The 12,620-nt window shown below is 40.9% G+C and overlaps 1 pseudogene; it reads right to left on the bottom strand.

The window, feature by feature from the left end:
* Positions 1-1,583: 1,583 nt before the first annotated feature.
* On the bottom strand, positions 1,584-10,237 carry LOC129894614 (uncharacterized; annotated as a pseudogene).
* Between the last annotated feature and the right edge of the window lie 2,383 nt (positions 10,238-12,620).

Raw genomic sequence — 12,620 nt, 5'->3', positions numbered from 1 at the left:
GGTTCATCATCATCCAGAGGCTCTTGAAAATCTGGCCCTACCCTGCACATATGCATAGCACTATCCGTCAGAGGATAGCGCTCTGCCAATTCTGTCATCTCTTCAGCCGTTGTCGGATGTCCACCAGTACGCAATTGTAATTCTGCCATTCCAAACATGCGACCCATACAACTTTTGTCGCGAGCTTGTCGTTCTACAGCCGATAACATTTGTCCCTGTGCTGCATCATGACTTCTTGTTTTGGTAACGTCAACCACCTTACAAATCAAATACGGCACCCTTGGTGCACTTAGATCGTGACTTTCTTCCTCAACTCCTTGAGCCCTCAACATTCGGGTTATTATGCTTCCATAACAGAAACGCCACCTCTTATTGTTTCTGAATTTCAGCATATTGCGATGGATCACCGACCCGACATTTACCTGCAACCCCTTCATCAATCGGTAAACTAGGACAACCCTTTCTCTAGTCACTTCTGACACATGATTACATGGCAACAAGACACTGCACACGATTTTCAACCACACCTTGGCTTCACTATTCAAATGTGAATAATGCAGCGTACTGTGCCTACCGGTGTCTTTTCCCCTCTCCCATCGGGCAACGGAGTTAGTACCACAAAGAGTATGACGAATATCTCTGTATGGTGGTTGTTCTTTCATATCTATAAATTCATTAAAATCACAATGTGGTGTCCCCAAAAACTCATTCAAACTTCTAGTTGAAAAACGGATAACTTTACCCCAAACCTCTACCTTATTGGTACTTGACTGATCAGTGTTCCAATTTGCATAAAATTCACGGACAAGAGTTAAATTGCACTCACCTTGGTCTTCAAAAATGAATTAAAGACCCAGATTGTAGACCATCTTGTGAACTCGGGGGAACTCCGTCTATAGCTTTCCTTCATTCACATATTCATCTCCCATGTATTTAGCTTCTTTCTGGGAGTCAAACCAATCTAATCCATACTGCTCCACTGCTTGTCTACCAAATCGACGCGGTGGTATCCCTGAGCTTGTTTGTCCAGTGGTTGAAGAAGTCCCAATTTTTTGGGACCTCTTGTTGCCAACTCCTTGGGCCACTTGTTTTCCTTTGAATGTCATTAAAAAGGAGAAGGGTAATTTGGTAGAGAAACAAAAAAGAATCAAAATCGGATGCTTGGTAATGTGGTTGTTTGGAAAAGTTCAAAGAGGAGAGAAAGGAGATTTAGGGATGATTTGGTGAGGTGAATGTTCTGTGGTAGAATATGTGTGTGAAGGAAGGTGATTTATAGTAGAGATTAGAGTGGAAGTGGAAGGGGGAAAGTTTTGGGAGTTTTAGAAATTAGAGGGGAAGTTGAAGAGGGAAGGGTTTTAGGAGTTTTAGGGTCAGCTAATGGAGGAGATAATGGAGGCAATTGAGGGAATGGAGGGTTTTGGGGGTTTTGGTCTGTTTTAAACCTGATATTTAGGCTTTTGGCCCGACCCTGCTTGTGGCGCTGTAGTGGCGCATCGCGCCACTATCGCGCCCAGAGTATTTCTGAAGACTTTCACTTAGCGCTGCAGTGGCGCATCGCGCCACTATCGCGCCCAAAACATGTCTCAGTAGCTTGCCTCCTGGCGTGTCGCGCCACTAGAATCTGTGCAGGTTTTGGCGCTGTAGTGGCGCATCACGCCAGTGTAGCGCCAAGAGCCAATGCTTCTCCAAACTCCAGCTTGTTCTACACTGCTACCTGTTGTTCTGCACATGAAATTTTTGTAATTATATAAACAACTGGGTGGGTTGCCTCCCACCTAGCGCCTTATTTTTGGTCGTGGCTCAACGAAAAATATATATATATACATATAATCGCAACATCAAACTCTATTTTTAAAGAAAAATAAAATTACAAACTATAAGTCCTAAGTTACGATACACATCACGGGTTGCCTCCCGTGCAGCGCCTTATTTTCCATCGTGGCACGACCCAGCTGTTGCCTCACTCATTTTCCAGTTCAATGGCTTCCTCTTCCCGGTTAACATCTTCACTAAAGTAATTTTTTACTCTTTGTCCATTTACCAAGAATGTAGACGTTTTCATTGTATTCCACAATTCCACAGCTCCATGTGACGTTGTACGCACCACCTCAAAAGGTCCACTCCATTTGGATCGCAATTTTCCAGGGAAGAGATTGAGTCTAGAATTGAAGAGGAGTACCTTTTGCCCAGGTTCAAAAGTGCGGGTGATGATGTGCTTGTCATGCCATCGCTTTGTTTTCTCCTTGTAGAGCTTAGCATTTTCATAAGCATGGAGCCTAAACTCTTCCATCTCGTGCAATTGATTCAACCTCTTCCGTCCTGCTAGCTCTGGATTCAAATTAAGCTTCTTGATTGCCAGTAAGCTTGATGTTCTAACTCCACTGGTAGGTGACACGCCTTACCGAATACCATTTGGTATGGGGAGGTTCTAATGGGTGTTTTGTATGCTGTTCGGTATGCCCAAAGAGCTTTATCTAATTTTTCCGACCAATCTTTCCTTTGCGCATTCACAGTCTTTTGTAATATCTGTTTTACCTCTCTGTTGGATACCTCCACTTGCCCACTGGTTTGAGGATGATATGCTGTAGAACCTTTATGCCTCACCCCATACTTAGCCAAGAGATTCTTTACTGTTTGATTTATGAAGTGTGACCCTCCATCACTGATAATTGCCCTGGGAGTGCCAAATCGAGTGAAGATGTGCTTTTTCACAAACTTGCTCACCATTTTCGAATCATTTGTAGGAAGGTCCATGGCTTCAACCCATTTGGACACGTAATCCACTGCCACTAATATATATTGATTTCCACATGAGGGAGGAAAAGGACCCATGAAGTCCATTCCCCATACATCGAAGATTTCAACCTCTAGAATGTTGTTCAAAGGCATTTCATGTCTTCGTGATATGGTGCCCGTTCTTTGACATTGGTCACAGTTTTTCACATAACCTGCAGCGTCCTTAAACAACGTAGGCCAAAAGAAACCCGATTGAAGTACCTTATGTGCAGTGCGCTCTCCTCCATGATGGCCGCCATATGGTGATGAGTGGCATGCAACCAATACGTGGTGTACCTATGCTTCTGGCACACATCTCCTCACCATTCTATCAACACCTCGCTTGAATAAATAAGGCTCGTCCCATATATAGAGGCAAGCATCATGCATAAGCTTCTTCTTTTGTTGTGAGGTAGCATCAGGAGGGAACACTCCACTAACAAGGTAGTTCACGATATCTGCGTACCATGGGAGATATTGTACCTCTATTTCCAGTAGTTGCTCATCCGAAAATTCCTCCTTTATCGGCTCCTGCTCAGCCACATGGGGCGAACCCTCTAATCTTGATAGATGGTCTGCTATTTGATTTTCGCATCCCCTCCTATCTTTGATTTCAATATCGAATTCTTGTAACAACAGAATCCATCTGATGAGCCTTGGCTTGGCATCCTTCTTTTTGAATAGGTACCTAAGAGCTGCATGGTCATTAAAAACAATCACTTTTGTACCTACCAAGTAAGAGCAGAATTTATCACACGCATAGACCAACGCCAGCATTTCTTTCTCCGTGACCGTGTAATTTGCCTGAGCAGAATCAAGAGTTTTGCTTGCATAATAAATGGAATGAAAAATTTTCTCCTTCCTTTGTCCCAGAACTGCACCCACTGTTGTATCGCTTGCGTCACACATCAGCACAAAAGGTAGCTCCCAGTTAGGAGCTAGTAGGATAGGGGCTTCAATCAGCTTTTTCTTCAAGAGTTCAAATGCCTGCAAACATTCATCATCAAAAACATATTTTACCTCTTTTTCAAGCAACCCACACATTGGTTTGGCTATCTTGGAAAAATCTTTGATGAAACGCCGGTAGAATCCGGCATGACCTAAAAAACTTCAAACTCCTTTTACTGAGATTGGTGGCGGAAGTTTCTCAATCATTTCAATTTTGCTTTGTCCACTTCCAACCCATCTTTTGACACTTTATGTCCCAACACAATACCCTCTTTTACCAAGAAATGACAATTCTCCCAGTTTAAGACAAGGTTTGTTTCTTCACACCTTGCAAGTACTTTCTCTAGATTTTTCAAGCAAAGATCAAAAGACTCTCCGAAAACTGAAAAGTCATCCATGAAAACCTCTACAAAATCTTCCACCATATCATGAAATATTGCAATCATACACCTCTGAAAAGTGGCAGGAGCATTGCAAAGGCCAAACGGCATACGCTTGAATGCGTAAGTTCCGTAAGGGCATGTGAATGTTGTCTTTTCTTGATCCTCTGGTGCAATGGTGATTTGATTGTAACCTGAATATCCATCTAAGAAACAGTAGTATTCTTGGCCTGCTAACCTATCAAGCATTTGGTCAATGAACGGCACAGGGTAGTGATCTTTTCTTGTTGCATCATTCAACTTTCTGTAGTCCATGCATATGCGCCACCCAGTCACTGTCCTTGTAGGTATTAGCTCGTTTTTTTCATTGGTTATCACAGTCATTCCCCCTTTCTTTGGTACACACTGAACTAGGATTACCCACTTACTGTCAGAAATTGGGTATATTATGCCTGCATCTAGCCATTTAATTATCTATTTCTTTATAACCTCTTTCATGATGGGGTTCAACCGGCGTTGTGGTTGTGCACTAGCCTTATGTCCTTCTTCCATGAAAATTCTGTGCATGCATAAAGCGGGGCTGATGCCATGAAGATCAGCCATTTGCCACCCAATGGCCTTTTAATGCCTCTTTAGTACCTCCAGTGCTGCTAGGACCTGTGCCTCAGACAAAGCAGATGAAAGGATTATAGGTAAAATGTTATTTATTCCAAGAAAAACATACCTGAGATGTGCTGGCAGTTTTTTTAACTCCAATTTAGGGGCTTCCTCGAGAGAAGGCTTGGGTGAAGGACCCAATTCTCTGTTTAAGGGTTCTACATTCTTCTTCCACATGCTAATATTTGGCATATTGAGTACACTTGCTAGCTCTTTAGCTTCCATGTCCTCTGCAATATCTTGACCCATTACGACTTTCGCCAATGGGTTATTTAAGGTAGTACATTGAGCTGATATTTCCTCGTCAATGATGGTTACAGCAGACAGCTCCTCATAAATTGCAGACAATTTCAGTGCATGATATACATCGAACACTTCCACTTTATCATGTGCTCTCATAGTCAATCTACCTGTAGCCACATCAATTAGTGCCCCGCCTATTGCTAAGAACGGGAGTCCTAAGATAAAAGGAACATCGAGGTCCGGCTCAAAATCTAAAACAACAAAATCAACAGGAAAGATGAGGGATCCTACTTGTACCAAAACATCTTCAATGATACCATCAGGTCTAGCTACAGAATGATCAGCCAACTGTAGCAAAATAGTTGTTGCTTTAAGTTCTCCCAGGCCTAATTTCTTAAGCATGGATCTAGGCATTAAGTTGATACTAGCACCCAGATCACAGAGACCTCTTGCATTACTATATTTACCGATGGTTACCTGCACCGTGAAACTACCTGGATCTTTTAGTTTGGCTGGAAGCTTGCTTTTGTTCAAGATTCTTGAACTACACTCTTCAGTAAGTGCCACAGTTGCAAATTCAGCCAACTTGCTTTTATTGGCCACGATATCCTTGACGAATTTAGCATACTTTGGGATTCCCTGTAAAACATCAATCAAAGGCAAATTAATTTGCACCTGTTTCAACAAATCTATAAACTTTGCAAAACACTCCTCTTCTTTCTTCTTTTTAAAATTTTGAGGAAATGGAGGAGGAGGTTTTGTCTTTGGTTCCTCTATTTCTTTTGACCCGCTAGGTTCACCTTCTTGCCCGACTTGCTCTTTGCCTTTTTCCTCTGCCAATTTTGCTTTGGGAGCCAATTCAGTGAGTGGGCGACCACTGCGAGTAGTCACGACATTCACCTGTTTGGGATTGGGGTCAGTGTTACCTGGTAAGCCCCCTTGTTGGCGAGAACTATGTGCACTTGCTAATTGCCCAAGCTGTTTCTCTAAATTTTGGGTAGCCAGTTGATTTTGTCGGACATCGGAAGCTAGCTTGGCTTGGTCTGTCATGATTTGTTTCAACATGTCCTCCACACTCATGCTTCCCGATTTTGTTGATGCTTGATCAATTTGACTTTGAGCATTGTATCCTTGACTAGGATTATTGTATTGGTGTCCACTTCCCTGTGGTCTGTATTGAGTTGGACCATGATGATGATTTTGTTGATTTCCACTCCATGAGAAGTTAGGATGGTTTCTCCAATTTGGGTTGTAAGTATTTCCATAGTTTTGGTTACCAACACCCTTAGGTGCATTACCTACAAAATTTATTGATTCTGGATTTGCTCCATAATGTTCGGCCACATGCTTACTGCTTCCACATACTTCGCACCACATATGTTGTTGTTGAACCATGCTCACTGAAGCTTGCTGCTGTCCTTTTGCTAGTGTGTTGAAATGTGTTGTCATCATATTTTGCATTGCTGCAATTTGTGCTGTCAATGCAGTTACTGCATCAACCTCTAACATGCCTTCTTGTTTTTGGGTGACAGATCGAGCATTTCCTCCATTCCACTCCGGATTTCCTTGGGATATGCGATTTAACAATGTGTATAACTCATCATATGTTTTCTCCAAGGCTTGCCCACCTACAGCTGAATCAAGAAGAATTTTGGTGTTAGGCTCCAACCCTTCTATGAAGGTATGGACCAAAACTTCGTTAGCCTGATAATGATGAGGGCAACTAATGAGTAATGATTTAAATCTGTCCCAAGATTGGTACAAATTTTCTCATAACTTTTGCTTGAAGCTCAAAATTTCAGCCCTAAACTTAGCCGTCTTCCCCGAAGGGAAGAACCTTATAAGAAACTTGCGGGCCAAATCATTCCACGAAGTGATTGAATTTGGTGGTTACGACTTCAACCACCTCTTGGCTTCTCCTATCAAAGAAAAAGGAAACAATGTTAGTCTCACATAATCAGGAGATACCCCAATTGGCGTGTAAGTGTCGCTGATCTCCAAAAACTTTTGGATGTGAACTTGAGGGTCTTCATGAGGCAATCCCGTGAACTGTCCATTAGAGTGCAACAATTGCACCATATTCTGTTTTAATTCAAATCTCCCTCCAGCTGGCGGTTTCTGAATGCTGGAGGTGATATTTGCAGTGAGTGGGACTACCACATCACGTACGATCCTGGCTGCCATGGCTGCAGGGAGCTCCTCTGGCAAGACCTCTCCTTCTAAATCATAATTTTCCGCCAGATTTAGTTTATGTAATAAGTTTTGCGAAGCCACTGTTCGCCTCTTCCGCTGAAAGAATCGTTTAGGCTCGGATAACAGATCTACAAGCTCTTTGTCTCTGTCCAGTGTAATGTTTAAGTTACCTGCGAAAATTCACAGCTAAGACCAAGTTGTTAAAGCTAGCATAATCAACATAGAAAGTCAATTTGCCTAATTTCTAAGGTCCCCGGCAGCGGCGCCAAAAACTTGTTGTGGCTACAATTGCACACGCAAGTGTACGTAGTCTCTCAAGTAGTAAAGCGGCTCTTTCAAGCCAGATATCGAACCCACAGGGACCTTGATAAGGCAAACAGTTTCTTTCAAATACCTCCACTAATTATAGTTATGCAATGAGGTTGAGATTGTTTGTTACTAATTTTCGGAAGTATAAACACTTTCTCGAAGTGAAGACAATGCAAAAATTATGTATATTACTCGGGCTTTAAGAGATTCCAGGGCTATAGCATAACGTGAAATCAAGTTTACTATCATTCAATCTTAGTTTCCGATGGGTTATTTAACTACTGATAAAAAGGGTTAATAATCCAATTATGGTTTTCCGACCTATAATTGCCTATCTTCATTGCCAACCTAACTACATCATTGAGCGGTGATAGGTATGAAATAATAAAAATACATTTAACTATCATCCTTTATCATAACCAAATGTGGTAAATAGGTATGTGTCACAAGCATCCTATCTACTAATCATGCTAACGTATGTTAGTATGAACACATTCCTTCCCTTCTTTGTTCTATCTACCTGTCCTCTTCCGAATTCAAGATAAACAACATATATATCTTAATGCTGGCCAAACATCAAAATCATAATCACAAGAATGGAAGAGTAATTAGAATCAACAACCCATCTTCCACCAAGTTTAAATGTTATTAAATCATGTTTCGTAGCTATAGCCCCGGAATTTGGGTGTTTAGCTACTCATATGTAAATAACAACAACAAGGAATCAATTCCAAATACATTAAAATACACTAAGGTAAGAAAAGAACCTAAGATGTTTTTGTGCTTCTCTTCTTCTTTCGTCTTTCTTCTCTTCTTTTTCTGCCTCCAAAAACGTCTGGTCTCTTGCCCTAGCACACCCCACTATTTAAAGTGTTCTCTCTCCTTTCAATTATTAAAGGGCAGAATAATAAATAATTGGAAAGTTGATGGCGCTGCAGTGGGGCATCGCGCCACTATCGCGCCCAGAGAATTTCTGAAGAATTTCGCTTAGCGCTGCAGTGGGGCATCGCGCCACTATCGCGCCCCAGAGTATTTCTGAAGACTTTCGCTTGGCGCTGCAATGGCGCATCGCGCCACTATCGCGCCCAAAACATGCCTCAGTAGTTTGCATCCTGGCGCGTCGCGCCACTAAAGTCTGTGCAGGTTTTGGCGCTGTAGTGGCGCATCGCGCTACTATAGCGCCAGGACCATTTTTCCTGCCTTTTGCTTTGAAAAATTCCTGCATATGTTGGAACTCATACCTTATTTCACACTTGCTTGATATTCATCCAAAACACGTCATTTGACTTCAATTACTTCTCAGAATGTCACACAACAATGGCCAAACATAGTGCATGGGCTTATAAATGCGCCCAAGATCAATGATCTCGACTGGCTTAGGCTTGTATACTCCATCCCAATCTAACCTTTCCTTCTTCAAAATTGCTAGAGTCACAGTATTACAATTATAGTTAATCACATCATAATAGGAGGACAACCTAGTCATACCTAAGATCACATAGAAATCAACCATATCCAAAATAACCAGATCTACCCAAGTCTAAACAGAACAAGCACGGTACACATGGGTGACTATGACAAACTCTCCAATAGGAGCAGAAACATGGATAGAGGCATCAAGTATATCACAGATCAATTCAAAATCTAAGGCAAATTGAACTGACACATAAGAGTAGGTAGAACTTGAATTAAACAAAACAGTAGTCATCTGGTCACAAATAAGAATAGTGTATGTGATCACTGCATCAGACGCCTTAGCCTCTGTTAGCTTAGAAAAGCATAAAATTATGCCATGTCATCCCGACGGCAACCTCTCACCTAGATGCACTACTCTTCTACTTGCATTACTATTTCCCAGGCCTTCACGACCTCTCTGATTTCCTTCTTGTCTACTTTGTAGATATTTTTTTCCATTATTACCTCAGCTAGCCTATACCATTGTCCTAGTCTTCTGCTATATTGGATCAATCATACGGGGGTGAGGGCAGTCTCTCCTTATATGCCCTATTTCTCCATAATTAAAATAATTACGATCAAAGGACGACCTGCTGGCTGACGAGTATGAAACTCCCTGACTGCCCTGAGTAGAATTTTGATGTGGAGTCCTTGAGTAACCACCCAAGATGTAGGCTTGGTTGACTGGATCAGTCAGGATGCAAATGTTTGTCGACTTGAACCCCTAGAGTTGGAACCACTATAGTTACCTACATTCTTGGACTTCTTCGCTAAAGCCTTGGCCTGCCTATTTCGTCGAATTCCTTTCACTTTCTTCACAAAATCAGTCACTTCATTGTACTCTTACCTGTAGATGTCATGTTAATAGAAAATATCTATAAGTCATGATTTAAACCATTTATGAACAACTGAATCCTCTCTTCCTCGGTGCTTACCAACTGCGTAGGATATAGAGACAAAGTATGGAACTTAGCCTCATAAGCGACTACAGTTATGCTACATATCTCAAGATCTATTAACTTTTCTTTCTTTCGATCTCTCAACGTCTGGGGCATATGCTTCTCTAAAAATAAGGTATAGAACTGGGTCCAAGTGAGTGGTGGCAAGATTAACAATTGACATTCCACAAAGGCTCTCCACCACTTCTTTGTCTTACCTTGAAGCTGGAAAGTCACGAACTCAACCCCATGCTGATGCACAATATCCAACTTGTGAAGCCTCTCATAAAAATACAAGAGGAATTCATAAGAATCTTCATTCTTAGAACCATGAAACATTGAGACTTTAGCTTCAAGAACTTAGTCAATATCTCGTGCTCAGTGCCAGTCATCACTGGGCTCAAAAGTGGATGGAAAAAGGCATCAATATCTAACGTTCATCCATTATGGGGACTGTAGCAGCAACAGGATGAGTGGTTGGAACTTGGGAAACTTGCACCATGGGAGTGGCTCTAAAACATTCCAACCTACAGAAAAATTAGTACCTGCTGAACCATCCCTTGATCCAAAAGGGGAAATTGTATAATCCCAGCCTATGCTCCCTCCTTTGGTTTTGCATCCTTATCAAACTCAATCTTCATATTCTTTTCCACCTTAGTCTGGAGTGCGGGATGGGCCTCTTCCCTTGGTACGTTCTCAGCTTGAGATTCACCTTTGGCAGGTGTTGCTCTTCTTCGGCCTCTACTTATGTCCCTTCTTCTGCCTCTACTTATGCTTTTTCCACATCATCTCACTGTTGGCTTCGTTACTGGCTCATCTGTTGGAGGTACTGTTCTTATACTCTTGCATCGCTTGTTAACCATCTATGGAAAAAAGAGTAAAAGAGATTAGATATTGATTTGGATCGCTAGATACAAATTGAAGTCATAGCACGAAGGAATAAAAAGATTTAGAAATTTCCTAAAGTCGTTTAGCCTCTCAAGAAAAAGTACAAAAGTCTCCATATTATCCGCAAGACTCTACTGGACTCATTTTGGTACAACGAGATCAACGAATCTAGCACTCTGATATCAATTTTTTTTACGATCCCGACCCACCATGAGTGACACCCACACTAACCCTCCGGTGAAATAATCAAAACTGACCAAACTAGAGCACAACTATTAACCCAAACATGCATTTAACGAGTAAAAATGAATTAAATATAGTTTAAAAACTGAGTTCCCATAAACTTAGGAAATTTACCAAAATAATGCGAGAGTTAACTTCCTAAAACCTGAAAGTCATTGTATCAAACTCTACTAAAGGTATAGAGTAAGGGGATGCAACTCCGAAAATAATAAATGAAAAATAAAAGTCTGAAAAGGTCTATTAAGAACCAAGATGAATCCATGGCAGCCTGAAAGAACTGATTCACCCTTGAATTCTTCGGTCAGCGATCTCCTAACTAATGTCTCTCAACAGTCGTCTGAAGATGCATTGTACTCAACAAAAAAAGAGCAAGTGCAGTATCAAGACAAAACCACAGCGTACTTGTAGAATCACATGACCATTTTCAGTAAATGAAATATACACAAGAAACCACAGTATGATAAGACAACAAAATAGATAATCATAACATAGTTATGTCAACTCTTAAATCATTATACAGGTAAACATGCTCAATCACATTTCAATATTCAACAACGATTTTTTTATGGAACTCATACCCAAAATATATACCGGCATGATACCCGTCTCAATATTTAGCGTACTGACATGGTACCCGATCCAATTATGTACTGGTGCAGCATCTGATCCTATTATACCTGCATGGTACCCGATCCAAATGTATCGGCGTGGTACCCAATCCAACATGAATTCACACATCACATTTACTACCACAATGAATAGGCACACATACTTGCACAACCAAGTATTACATTCATGCATTCAATTTGATCACAATATGTCATTTCAATTCATGTTCTTTATTTTCTCCTAATCATATATTGTGAATGCAATATTAGTGAACTAGTTAACAAGCACATATAACTCAAACAGAAAAACACAACCATCAATTACCTCGAAACAAATCTTAAAAACTTTAATGAACTGGAGCTTTTCTTTTTTTCTAATGCTTTGGCTCGTTCTTGGTCTAAAACAAACAAAGAATACATATAATCAATGAACAAAGGCCTAATTTATCCGTATTATCAAAATCTTAACCCTTGACCGATTTCATGATTATTTCCCCTAATTAGGGCTTTTTCCACCATTAATTTGAGGCCAAAACCTTCCCACAAGTGAATTCCTATAGATTCTAAGGTCTAAGAATCAATTACACGTTAGAGGAATGAATAACTTACCTTTACCGAAAAAATTGGTGGAAAATTGAAAAGAAACAGCCCTAAGTCGCCCTTAGCTCTCCCAAAATGAAATTGCAGAAATAATAATATTTTTGAGACTTTTTCCTGATAAAATTCGTTGCTGGCCTGCTATCGCAACCCTCGCCATTGCGGGATTACTCCTCATTTCACAACACAAACTCAAACCTTGACATTCTAAAACAACCAGTTCATGCCAAGATCAATTCCAGGAGTTCTACTTGTCCAAATTCGATTTCGTAAAGTTGTACGGGCTCCTTAATGTCTTGTTATCATCTCAAATAATCAAGGAACCAAAAATAATCCTAGTCCATCACCAGATTATCCTAGACCTCACATGACTCAGATTTTATCCA

The sequence above is a fragment of the Solanum dulcamara genome, chromosome 7 (genome assembly GCF_947179165.1).
Source record: "Solanum dulcamara chromosome 7, daSolDulc1.2, whole genome shotgun sequence".
In the NCBI taxonomy this organism is placed as follows: Eukaryota; Viridiplantae; Streptophyta; class Magnoliopsida; order Solanales; family Solanaceae; genus Solanum; species Solanum dulcamara.
The sequence above is the reverse complement of the archived record's forward strand: the minus strand, read 5'-3'. Positions and strand labels throughout refer to the sequence as shown.